At 35.1% G+C, this 13,711-nt stretch overlaps 1 pseudogene; it reads right to left on the reverse strand.

Moving 5' to 3' along the window:
* The window catches only part of LOC140598431 (band 4.1-like protein 3 pseudogene), a 31,854-nt pseudogene extending 25,134 nt beyond the window's left edge, over nt 1-6,720 (reverse strand).
* Nucleotides 6,721-13,711: the final 6,991 nt, after the last annotated feature.

Raw genomic sequence — 13,711 nt, forward strand, 5'->3', positions numbered from 1 at the left:
TTGAATGTGTGATGTTTCTTATGATCTTGGGTTATTAAAGTAAAAGTATTTGCAGTTGTTTAGGGATATTATCTTTGAAATAAGGAGGTAAAGGGATCCCTTGGTTAATGGTATACTGGAAGAAGCCAAAGTGTCGTCCCCAATATTTGCATACGTGAAAAAGCATCAAATAAGAACGTATATTTTGGATAGTCTTTTCTGAGAAACTACTAAAAAGGAGTCATTTAATTACTTTAATATAAACTCAGGAAAGGACTTTCAAATATATTATCTCTAAATAGTGGAATATTACAGTTGGGATGGACCAAAGAACACTACATTATGGTAGAAATAGCATGAGCTTTGAAATTGGATGATATATAGAGGATTTAACTCTCAACCTTTCTCAGCTGTGTCACCTTGACAAACTACTTAAACTCTGATTTTCATATCCTTTATTTTCAAAATGATAATAATAACTAAAGAAGATATGTGAAGGGCAAATAAGCATATAAAAAGACACCTTGCATCTAATATCACCAGTGGAATGAAAGTATTGCTACACACTTTCAAATCCAGAGCTCTGACAAAACCACATGCTGGTGACTATGTGGGGAGACAGGAGCTCTCATTCAATACCAGTGGGAATGCAAAATGGCACAGCCACCTTAGAAGACCGACTGGCAGCTTCTTACAAAATTAAACCTACTCTATCTTATGATCCAGCAATCATACTCCTTGGTATTTACCCAAATGAATCAAAACCTATGTCCAAAAAAAGAAGAAAAGAAAAAAGAAACCCCAAACCAACCTATATGTGGATGTTATACCAACTTTCTTCATAACTGCCCAAACCTGAAAACAACCAGTAGGTGAGTGAATAAACCTGGTATATCCATACAGTGCTACACTTGATCTTAGCCAAAAGGCCAAGAAGTGATATAGCCACACAATGGAATACTATTCAGCACTAAAAAAGAATACACTATCAAGCCATAAAAAGACATGTAAGAAATGTAAGAACCTTAAATGCATGATACTCAGTGAAAGAAACCAATCTGAAAAGGTTACATAATGTAATTCCAACACTATGACACACCTGAAGAGGCAAAACTATGGAGAGACTAGAAAGACCAGTGATTACCGGGAGTTGGGAGAAGGAGAGATGAATAGGTGGGGCATAGAGGATTTTTAGGGTAGTGAAACGGACTCTGTATGATACTATAATGATAGATGCATGTCATTATACATTTGTTCGAACTCAGTATATCCAGCACCAAGCATGGATCCTAATAAAACCTGAGGACTCTGGGTGATAACGATGTGTTAATGTAGGTTCACTAGTTGTAATAAATGAACCACTACAGTGGAGAGTGTTGGTAATGGGGGAGCCTATGCATGTGTGGAGGCAGAGGGGAAATACAAAATCTCAGTACCTTCATTTTGCTTTGAACATAAAACTGCTCTAAAATACAACCTTATTGGACACCTGGAGTGGTTCAGTGGTTGAGTGTCTGCCTTCAGCTCAGGTCATGATCCCAGAGTCCTGGGATCCAGTCCCACATCCGGCTCCCCAGAGGGAGCCTGCTTCTCCCTTTGTTTGTGTTTCTGCCTCTCTCTCTGTGTCTCTCATGAATAAATAAATTAAAAAAAATTAAAATCTTAAAAATAAAAAAAATTTAAATCTTATTAAAAATGGTATTCAAAATGTTGTTATAATAATTAGATGTAATCATTTTAGTAAAATACCTGGCGCAAATTAATTGCTTGATTCAAAGTCAACTAAATTATTTTATATTCTAAATTAATATACTGTGAATAATAGGAAATACATTGATCACAATCCTTTCATATTTTTATTTCATTGTAGAAGTTTTACTCAAAATTCCTGAAGCCCTTTCTAACTGCTTTAATTCTGTTATATAAAATAATACTCTTTGAATGTCCAATGTTTTAGCTATTATTTTCTAAGTAAAAACAATTGTTATCATGAGTAGCATGAAGAGTTTAAGAAATGTGTAAATTTTTTATTGAGTTATATGTTATGAAGAGCTCTTTGACATCAAACCAAAATTATCAACCTGAGAGAGTGGCTTCCTATTTCAAAAATAATTGGATATTAAATTTGTAATTAAAAATTAGTCAACTGTTTTGTGCCTATTGTAAACTTATTTTCAAACTTTATTTATTTATTTTTTAAAATTTTTATTTATTTATGATAGTCACAGAGAGAGAGAGAGAGAGAGGCAGAGACACAGGCAGAGGGAGAAGCAGGCTCCATGCACCGGGAGCCCCACGTGGGATTCGATCCCGGGTCTCCAGGATCGCGCCCCGGGCCAAAGGCAGGTGCCAAACTGCTGCACCACCCAGGGATCCCTATTTTCAAACTTTAAAAGTTTTGTTAATATCTCCATATTTTGAGATGGGTAGATTTGCTAAGGCTCAAATTGAGTTAGGCCTGGATTCGTTCTTTTCAATGTTTAAAGATGCAATAAATCTTTTGTGTCTTTTGAATAAATTTTTGGCACTTCAGAATTTAAATTATCATTACTCATGTTATGATGACATGGATATATAAATATAGATATGATTAAAATATATATACTATATGTAATATTAATGTACAAAACTATTTTTCCAAACTTTAATATTGTAACAATATATTTTTAAATTTTCCATGACTACTTTATTGCATCTTTCATTATAGTTTAATATCTTTGATAGATTTGGTTCTATTTCCAAGCTATGTATTTTTCCCCTATTCTTTATGATCAGTTGCTTTAAAAAGTGGCCTCAATTCATCAGTGCTGTATATCCAAGACTTACGCAATGTCACTTTGCAGCTGCAGCTGTTATGGGGATGGAGTCTATTTTCCACCCCTTAAATTTAGGCTGGCCTTGTGACTTGCCTTGGAAAATAGAATGGAAGAGAGTGGTTGGTGTGTCAATTTTCAGCCTAGACCCAAAAGATCTTTTGAGTTTCTACTTACTCTTTCTCAAACCCTTGCTAAATTTGGATAAGCCAATATTAAATTCCTGGATTATTGAACAATGCTGTTAGCTCAGCCTATACCAGCTAATACAGCCAAGGGACAGCCAACCACTACACATGAGTGAAGTTATCCTAGCATAAGCCTAGGGAGTTGACCTATCAAATACAATAGTGATTCTAGTCAGGTGATCTGAGCCTGTGTAAGTTCAGTAGAACCATCCAGTTGATCTGTAGACTCATGAGCAGTGCCAAATATTAATATATATATATATATATTAATTCTATAAATCTCTGTCAGTTAAAATGCAAGAAATAATGGGTAGGGCTTAGGTATTTTAAGATCAAAATAAACCTTTTAAGTAACTTTTAGTTAAATAGATCTTGACACTTGATAAGATTGGAATCATATCTGGTACTCATTTTTCAACATTGCTATAGGAAATTACTTATTTATTCATTAAAATAAATATTAGGTTAATTGTATTTAATTAGTTTTATTTTAAGAGTGTATTGCATTCAGGTTCTCAGAGGAGTCTCTAATAAACCAAGTTTGTTGAAATCAGGGTGAAATTCTTTATTTCAATTTGTTCAAAGATTTTAAGTTCCTTTTTCAAAAGATGGGAAAAGAGATCTATACAAATGGCAGTCTCTATTGTAATAAATGATCTAGAGACAGATCCTGTGGCATATATCCTACAGTTATCTAATTATATTTCAGTCATTCATTCATTTCCATCTGGCTTTCCTATCTTTCTGAGAAAAAAACAACAACAGCATAATCAGGATTTTCATAGTATTACTATGGTTGGAATAAAATTATAAAGAATATCCAGTAGTATAATTAACATGATTATAAAATTTTAGAAGGGGAAAAAAGTTATAATTCATCTGCCTTAGTTTGCTGATAGTGAACTGTTCAGATGTCAAGTGATTTGTATTAAGTAGCTGTTTAGAAACAAAGTCATGACTAAAATGAAGAGTTTATACACTTCACCCAGTGTTCTGTATATAAATAGTAACTGTTAAGAGAGCTACTGCAGGCAAAGTAATTCCGCAACCAGAGAAGTGAGAATGTCTCTTTGGGTAATTCATTAAAGCAAAATCAAATACACAAATAATTCCTTAATAAAAATAAAACCCATTTTTAAAAAGGAGTTTTATGAATACAATCTGCAACAGTGTAAAGAATTCATAGTTCTCTGAAATAATTTGAGGATATGAAAAACTGTGCTCATAATTTTCTTAGCACATATTACTTTATTTTGTTAGTTACAGACATATCATTTATCTCGTTTATTCCATGTCATTCTAATCTCCTTTAAATGTACAAACGTAGCCTTTAAGACCAATACATATATAACAATCACCCAGAAATTGCCATTTTTGGTCTGTATGAGAGTATCTGATTTCATATATGCGATTCAAGTCGAAATTAAATTCAGGAATATTGCTTTGAAGGCTCCAAATAATGTTACCTCATACATAAGCAACATATTTGATAATAACAAATAAGGAAACATTTAATAATTCCAAATGGTTACTTAACTACTTCCAATTAAAAGTTATCTGGTATGTATCATATCCCAAAATTTAAATTGTTAGATCAGACAAAAGCTGTGAGTAGCAGCAACTACGTAAACCTTTGCCTCTTTTTTTGGTTGTTTTTTAAATTCTAAAATCTCTCTGTACTTGAAGTATTCATCATATCCATTTGCAATATCAGAGTCATTTTTATTCCTAAACCTATCATGGTAGGACAGAGAGTAGATTAACAGCTTCATTACATCCATAGGGTGATAATTGGAATTAACTCTTACTGTTAATAAAGAGTTTCAAATGTGTATCATCTACTTATATCGTTTAATCAGTACCCCATTTCAAGAAAGACGGCAGTCAATAAATCAACTTGAATAGGTCATTGATGGTCTATCTGTTTTGTGGGGACACATTTCTCCTTAAAACCCAGCTAGCAGCTAGTACTTGTCACACTTCCCATCTCTGACTAGGTCCTGCTGTATTTGGACAATTCTCCTTGAGAAATGTTCTTGCCTTCTGACTTTGAAGAGCTGTCTGCAATCCTTTTTTTCTTCTCCTTCTTCCCTGTTGCCATAACCCAACCATAGTTTTAAATTAATCTAGTATAAATGCATGCTTTTGTCTGAATATGTTTGCCCCCCCCCCAAATTCATATATTGCAATCCTAATGTCCATTGAGATAGTATTAGTTGGGGCCTTCAGAAGGTGCTTTTGTTATGAGGTGGAGCCCTCATGAATAGACTTAGTGATTTTATAAACAGGTCCCACAGAGTTTACTAATCCCCCTCTACCATGTGAGAATACCCTATGTAATCTGTAACCTAGAAGAGGGCCTTGGCTCCTACCATGCTAGTATCCTGATCATGGATTTGTGGCCTCCAGAATTGCAAGAAATAAATGTCTGTTGTTTTTAAGCCACCCAGTCTGTTAATTTTGTTAGAGCAACCTGAATACACTATAAGAAAACACCTGTGCAAACTGCATCTGAATAGGCTGTGCGCATTAGGTGACTGGATTGCTCCCTTAAGTTTCAACTTCCATTGCTAAATCAATTTTCAAAATGACACCTTCCTTCTTCCGAGGCCATTTATCATCTTTATCATCTTTCTTCTACCTCTTCTAATCAAATTCTTATGTCACTGAAGTTTATTATGTGATATGTTGAACTGATTAAAGCAACTTAAGCTATAATATGATGTCACATTTCACAAGGAGGAGCTTTAGAATGCAGATGAGTTGATCTTTGACATAATGCATAAGATAAATGATTTGAGCACAAAAATCTAATGGTAGTTCTCAACTGACAGAAACTACTTGCTGCATCGTTCAATCAGGGTTGCTGATGAAGATGTATGCAGTCAATATTCATCAGTAAACACTGATTAAGCACAGCCCTGTGCTGGAGACTGTACTGGATAATAAGATAAAGAGCTCTAAAAAATGCTCATTAGACATGATAGTTTAGTCAACAAACCAACTAGCAATGATCACACATCGGCGCTAAGTACATAAAACATTTACAAATAAGGTATCTTGGGAGCTCAGAAGTTATGCACCAATTTAGAATTGTCCTCAGGGAGTGAAAAAGAAAAATTTTGGAGATCACTATCTGTATAGAGGTTTGAAAGGAAAATAAGGTTACCTGAAATGGTGTGAGGGCTAAGGTGGGGACAATATGCCAGTAGCATTTTTGTAACACACTAAGATGACACACCACTCACAACCCATTTTAGGAAGTTGCTCGGCAACCAACAGAGGCCCATTTAAAGCAGAAAAATTACCGACAGTAACTTTTGAAAAGCTACATAATCTAGTAGTGTAGAAAGCCCTTTGTATTTTCTAATAAAGAACCTGTGTGTGTATGTGTCAAATATAGTTCTAGCTTTTTCTGCCCCTGGACACTGCCGAGTAAGCATCACTAAAGTCTCCCCTCCCACCACTGTCATGTCTAAGTCAGAGTTTCCCGGAGATCCTGAGCAGTTGCAGAAGCTCCTCATCAGAGGTTTGAGCTTTGAAACAACCGATGAGAGTCTGAGGAGCCATTCTGGGCAATGGGGAACGCTTATGGACTGTGTGGTAATGAGAGATCCAAACACCAAGCACTCCAGAGGCTTTGGGTTTGTTACATATGCCACCGTGGAGTTGGTAGACGCAGCCATGAATGCAAGGCCACACAAGGTGGATGGAAGAGTTGTGGAACCAAAAAGGGCCATCTCGAGAAGATTCTCAAAGACCTCGTGCCCACTTAACTGTGAAAAAGATTTTTGTTGGTGGCATTAAAGAAGACACTGAAGAACATCATCTAAGAGATTATTTTGAACAGTATGGGAAAATCGAAGTGATTGAGATCATGACTGATCAAAGCAGTGGCGAAAAGAGAGGTTTTGCTTTTGTGATATTTGATGACCATGGCTCTGTGGACAAGACTGTCATCCAAAAATACCATCCTGTGAATGGCCACAACTGTGAAGTGAGGAAAGCCTTATTAAAGCAAGAGATGGCTAGTGCTTCGTCCAGCCAAAGAGGCCGAAGTGGTTCTGGAAACTTTGGTGGTGGTCATGGAGTTGGTTTTGGTGGGAATGACAACTTTGGTGGTGGAGGGAACTTCAGTGGTCGAGGTGGCTTCAGTAGCAGTCAAGGTGGTGGTAGATACAGTGGCAATGGGGATGGCTAGAATGGATTTGGTAATGATGGAAGCAACTTTAGAGATGGTGGAAGCTATAATGATTTTGGCAATTACAACAATCAATCCTCAAATTTTGGACCCATGAAAGGAGGAAGTTTTGGAGGCAGAAGCTCTGGCCCCTATGGTGGTGGAGGCCAATACTTTGCCAAACCTCGAAACCAAGGTGGCAATGGCGGTTCCAGCAGCAACAGCAGCTATGGCAATGGCAGAAGATTTTAATTACAGCCAGGAAACAAAACTTAGCAGGAGAGGAGAGCCACAGAAGTGACAGGGAAGCTACAGGTTACAACAGATTTGTGAACTCAGCCAAGCACCGTGGTGGCAGGGCCTCGCTGCTACAAAGAAGACATGTTTTAGACAATACTCATGTGTATGGGCAGAAACTCCAGGACTGTATTTGTGACTAACTGTATAACAGGTTATTTTAGTTTCTGTTCTGTGGAAAGTGTAAACCAACAAAGAGTTTTAATGTAGATTTTTTTTTTGCACCCCTGCTGTTGATAAATGTAAATAGTCTGATCATGATGCTGAATAAATGTGTCTTTAAAAGTAAATAAAATAAAAATAAGTAAATAAATAAATATAGTTCTAAAAACAGTTATTTTATTACTACCTGTACAAATGAATAAGGAAAATCCACAATATTTTGCCCCCATATATCTCTAGAATTTAGTTTTACTTTGTCACTTTCAATTTTGGAATAATTTCTGAATTTGAAGTTAACATAATTTATTTTATTACTACCTATAATATCCCATGGCATGCTTTGTTTCTAAATATTCCTAAAGCTTAGAGCAACTGTAATCCTTCACATGCTTCACGTAAGAGAACATGAATATACTCCCATGAGAGCTAGTCTGATGTTTCTACTTATTTCAGTAGAGTTGCCTTTAGGCTATGATAAATACTTTTTATTTCTGGCTTTTGACACCTGTGATAGTTATATTAGGTTTCCTTCAGTCTAAACGAAGAATTACCGTGTCGAATTTTGAAAGCAGTAGAAATGGGAGAAACCCATAATTAATTACAGAGACAACTCTTTATTGTCCAAATACATTTGTAATTTTAGAATTATAAAAATAAACATTCTTGGGGCTACACTGCATAAGTAAGTCACTGCGTAAAAGCTCTGCAATAGTCAAGAGGTAGAATATCAGAAAGCTGCCTACAGCTACCAAAACAATAGGTTAACAACATCAGTCCTAAACATGATCCCTGCCATTAAAAATATTCCTTAAAAAAATTCCTCTCTGTCTTTTCTCCATGTATATCAATACAAAATTAATTTTGAAAGAGTATATGGAAGAGGGTTGGAAGACGATCAATAATATCTGAAATACTAGCTGTAAAGGGCAATGGGATATGTTATTTATAAACTTATTCATTCTGTGAGGGAAGAAATTCTGGAAGGGCTATGGAATCAGTATTAATGAGCCAACACATGATCACTCTACAGTCAACTCCTTTATTTATTCAATTTCATATACACTTCATATACACTTCAATACACATTGAATAAATATGAAATTTATTCAATTTCATATACACTTTCATATACACATGTAATTGAATGTATATTCAATTACATATACATATGTGTATATGTATATACACATATACACTTTCCCCATATTTAAGCTTCTGGTAAGAACAACAGCAACAAAAGCAAGTATAATGCATTGCAGTTGCAGCATCTATAAATGGAAACAGGCATCCAGAAATTCCTAAGTCACTGTATCACCTTTAGGTAATTTCTCCTCTGGTTCAGTTATAGTTCCATTCGATAGTTTATAAGCTCTCCATCCACTAAATTATTATTTAAACAACACCACACCTGATTAAAAAACCTAGGGGGGGCAGGGGAGATAACAAAAGAAAAAGTTTAATCAATATAAATAGATATGCAAAAGAACAAGGAAAAAATAATGAGCACCTATGCCAGTCTTCATTTCCTCCCACCATTACCACATTATCTCTGCCAGCAACCAGCATGCTAAGCTGTTTCTTCAACACTTGAGGTGAGTCAAATCTTTGCCCTTGCAGCACTCGTTGGGTCTGCATGCATTGTATGATGCTGTTCTCCATTAATATCTATCAGGGGACATTGATAATTGAAGCAATTAGAAGCACTTTGAGAAATAATTGAATTCCAAAAATATACCTCCATTTCCATTTTGGCAACAATATCATTATTTTCCCTTGATCATCAGGATCCATCTCCCAAGCCAACCCCTTTCTCTTCCTGTTCTGTTATGATCATATATAGTCCAAAATGGCCACAAGACTATAGTGACAACTCCAAAACCTAAAACTTGCTTTACACCCTGGTATAATTACGTCTCCTTTGGGTACCAAGACCTTTGGGTACCTCCAAATAAACTAAGTCCAAAATAGTAAAGATGGAAAACAACAACAACAAGAAAATTCATGTAGTTCTATCAAATATAATAAATGAGAGATGCCTCTCCCATGTCCTTGGTTTGGGAATCATATACGTTGACTATGAAAGAAAGATCATTCTATATTAGCTGTTGGTTTGAACAAATAGTGTATCTCACAACAGCACTGCTAACTTGCAAGATGTTTTTGAGTGCTGACACTGTAACTGAGGTTTTAAGAGGCTCTGCTACCAGTCCATGATGGTAGTTGCTTCATTTAATCATTTAATCCATTTCAAGGAGTACTATTTCACACAATAGTGTCCCAAAGATGGGATTTATTTTATATAGAAAATGAGCTTGTGTTCATATGAGGCACAGGGTACAAAGAAGCTCATTTTCTCATCATTTTCTCATCATTTTCTATATAAAATAAATCCCATCTTTGGGACATCATGGCGTGGAATGATCAGGATGGTGTGTTAAGTATTTATAAGGTCCGTATTTGTTATTTCCGGAAGAATTGTGTTGGGGAGGAACACTAATAAAAATAAAGAACAAGAGAAAGTGACTGCTTCCTCCTGGTAGAAAAAGACCAAGAATATACCTAACTTGGCACTCAGTGATGGTCTAGTCTCCTTGAAACATGTCATTTGGGGAATTTATCATTTGTCAGAGCTAGCAGATTAGACACTTAGCAGTAGTAATTGACTGATCACCAATGAGAGAGAAAAATCATGTTGTTGATCCAGTGCGTAATCTCTATTCCCGTCACCACAGAAAATTGCATGAGCCATTTGATCCGGCATTGAGATGGCTGGAGAAATATGATTTCTGTCAAGAAATCATACTGTTAACCTGACTATTGAGATGTTCTTCAAGATATGAAACAAAGATATTAGACACTCATATTGAAAGAAAAATTTTCATAGCCTGGATGCATTTTTGTAAGTTTTTTTTCTGCATGAATCTCCCTACATTTTCTATATTGATTTATGCAAGTATCTGATAATTCATGAAAACAATTAACTGACATCCAAAAATCACCGTAGATCTAAACCTCCAATTGTAATCTTTCTTTCCTGGTCATGAGGACACCCAAATATACTCCTTGAGGTCCCTTACTTACTTGTCATTCAGGGTGCTTGAAAATGGGACTGACAGTAGTGATCACTTTATATCAAGGAATTTCTGGCATTTCGATCTTATTTATTGGAAGCCAACACTAAATTTGTTTTTCATCTACTGCTTTGATCATTAGAAATACCCTCAGAAAATCAAGATAGCGTTTTCATATGATGTGTCTAGAATATATGCTCATATCAGTAAAATTTATTCTGCTCTAAAATTGTCATTTCCTGTTCTAGAATCCATTCCCACATATGTTGTTCTCTTGATTCCCCTAATAAATAATGAAATCTTGTATCTCTCTAGTAGGTAAGCCTTTCATTCAAGGTACAACTTAATAATTAGCCCTCTGTATTTTGATTTCTGCCCTCTAATTTAAATCTGGAACAAATGAAGGGTGACCTAGGAATACCTGACTTGCTCTTGCAAAGCAATATCTGAGTGATTCATCAGTTGGAGAGGAAGGTTGTCTTACTCAAGCAGGAGAACCTTGCTGGAGGTTGGATATTTCAAAGTACTCTGAGTCATCCCATTTATTAAATGCCATTATTACAATATTAGGATCCATCTATTTCCATAAATTTTCTATTTCCACTAAAGATATCTGGCAAGTGGAAGCTACCTCATAATTCACCAGCCCACAGAATAAGGCTTAGAATCTCGATTTCAGGTACAGCAAGTCTACTGTTATAATAAATAAGATAATTCTTTTAGGTTAGCCATAAAAAAGCCCTCATTTTCTGATTTTGCTTTGAGATAAGGATTAAAAACTGGTAGAGTTTATTGTCTTTCTTCTTTTAAATGACTTTATTGCTTAATTAAAGAATCCAGACTTCCCATAGTTTTTCATTCCTTGTACAACCCCTAATGATTTTTTTTCAGCAAAGATTTGGCCCCAAATCTTGCCTTTAACAGCTTATATTATTTAGTGACAGGTGCACATCATTGATAATCTAAGTAACTAAACACCGAGTTTAATGGACTAATTTTTCCCTCACTTTGATACCTGTAAACCTACCAGCAAATTCCAACCTCACGTTTTCTTGAGAATCTGTGGCCGGTAGCTATTATTGATATCAATTATTCAATTATTTAATGCTTTTAGTTGTTAGCAACAGTACCATCTTAGCTATTTAAAGCCATAGCTACCTTATGGCATGACCATGAAGGTGGGACCTCTAGAGCAACTACCAATCCCCACTGCAGAAGTGGACTTCCGGGGGTACCATCTGCTGGCTCATGATCCTAAGGTTGCACAACTATGAAGTGCCGTTTATAATACCAATTCTCCTCTGCCAAGAAGAGGAAGCAATCACTGAGATCAAGATATCAGTACCATAGCTGCTGCACCCCAAACCACTTTTGTCTTCCAAATCGGCATCTTCAAAATAGATACTTCTTTCTACCTGGAACTTAATCTTTCCTCAAAAGCTGATGGGTCAATCTAAGCCCCACCTAAAATCTTAATTAGCAAAAGGTCTAGGAAATGTAGTTTAACATTCATTATATCCTACTCCTGCACTATGGGTTATGTTTAAAAGGGATCAAAGTAAATACTGAGTGAACCAATCCATATTATCAATATAAAATTGCTGGGCTTTTATTTTTTTTAAAGATTTTACATTTATTTGACAGAGAAAGAGCATAAGCAGGAGAAGCAGAGGGAAGGGGCGAAGCAGACTCCTGAGGATCAAGAAGCCCAATGCAGAACTTTATCCTAGGACTCTAGGATCATGACCTGGGCCAAAGGCAGATGCTTAACTGACTGAGCCACCCCGGTGCCCGTAAAACTGCTGGACTTTTAAATTATTATCACTTACTGTATCTTTTATTAGTTTTGTGATTTATATGCACACATTTTGAAGTTCTTTTATTTTATGGAATAGTATATAGTTTGTGAATAAAAGGAAAAGAGAAATGAATAGATGTATCTTTATAGAGATTTAAAAGGCTATTTTTAAGTAGATCTTTGCTAATTAGTTAAAGAAAATGGAAATATGGATATGTAGTCAATTAGGAGAATCTGTAAATAGAAGAGTATTACTTTTTAACCAGATTCATAATTTAATATAAACAAAAGTCTAGAATAAAAATTTGTCCTATCCTATAATTTTTAATATGTTAATATTTTATACTTACATTTTTGTTACATCACTCATAGTCAAAATTATTTTATTTATTAATTATAAAAGGTGAAAAAATCTGTCTACAGTGTCATATTAAACAAACTTTAGCAAAGTATTGCTGAAGGCTTGTGTAATAAAAATGCTGTTTCAGTTTGTTGGAGGAGAAGATGGAAAAAGAAGTCAAGGGTATATAAGGGTCATAAAAGAGATAAAATATAAAATTCATAGAATACCCAAAACAGAATGCAGAACTAAGTTTCAGAAAATATTAAGGGGAAAAAAGATAAGAAAAGGGAAAGGGAAAAGATAATAACCAAAGATAATAAGGAAAGACAATACTTTGAGAAAAGGCTTTCAAGTATTTAAGTGTGACCTTGATAACCTATCAAATAGGAAGAAAGTAAGCAATATTCGCTTGAAGACAGAATTAAAATCTACCTTATGAAAGAATAAGTAAGAGGATATTTTGAACTTAACAAATTACATTATATATATTATATTATGTAATATAATATATATGACGAAGAAAGAAAAGTACCCATAAATATATATTACAGAAGGGGAAATGGATGAGATTTCTTAATTTACATAAAATAATGGGAAATATTGACAACTAGTATTATCCTAAGGAAACACAATTTCTAAAGTCAGAGCAATCTACTGCTCCTCCCAGCCTCCACCACTTCATTAGCAAGACTTGTATTAGAAAAGGACTACTTTATTTGAGGCCAGGATATTTTATTAGCCCAGATATGGAGAGTTTGCATGTAGAGGTTTATAATTTTAAATAGCAAACTAGTATTTGCATGGACTTATTGAGGGAATATCAGAGAACACTTGCCACTGTCTCAGAGTGTATCTAATAATTGTATGAGGGACCGCAAAC

The sequence above is a fragment of the Vulpes vulpes genome, chromosome 4 (genome assembly GCF_048418805.1).
Source record: "Vulpes vulpes isolate BD-2025 chromosome 4, VulVul3, whole genome shotgun sequence".
NCBI classification, from domain to species: domain Eukaryota; kingdom Metazoa; phylum Chordata; class Mammalia; order Carnivora; family Canidae; genus Vulpes; species Vulpes vulpes.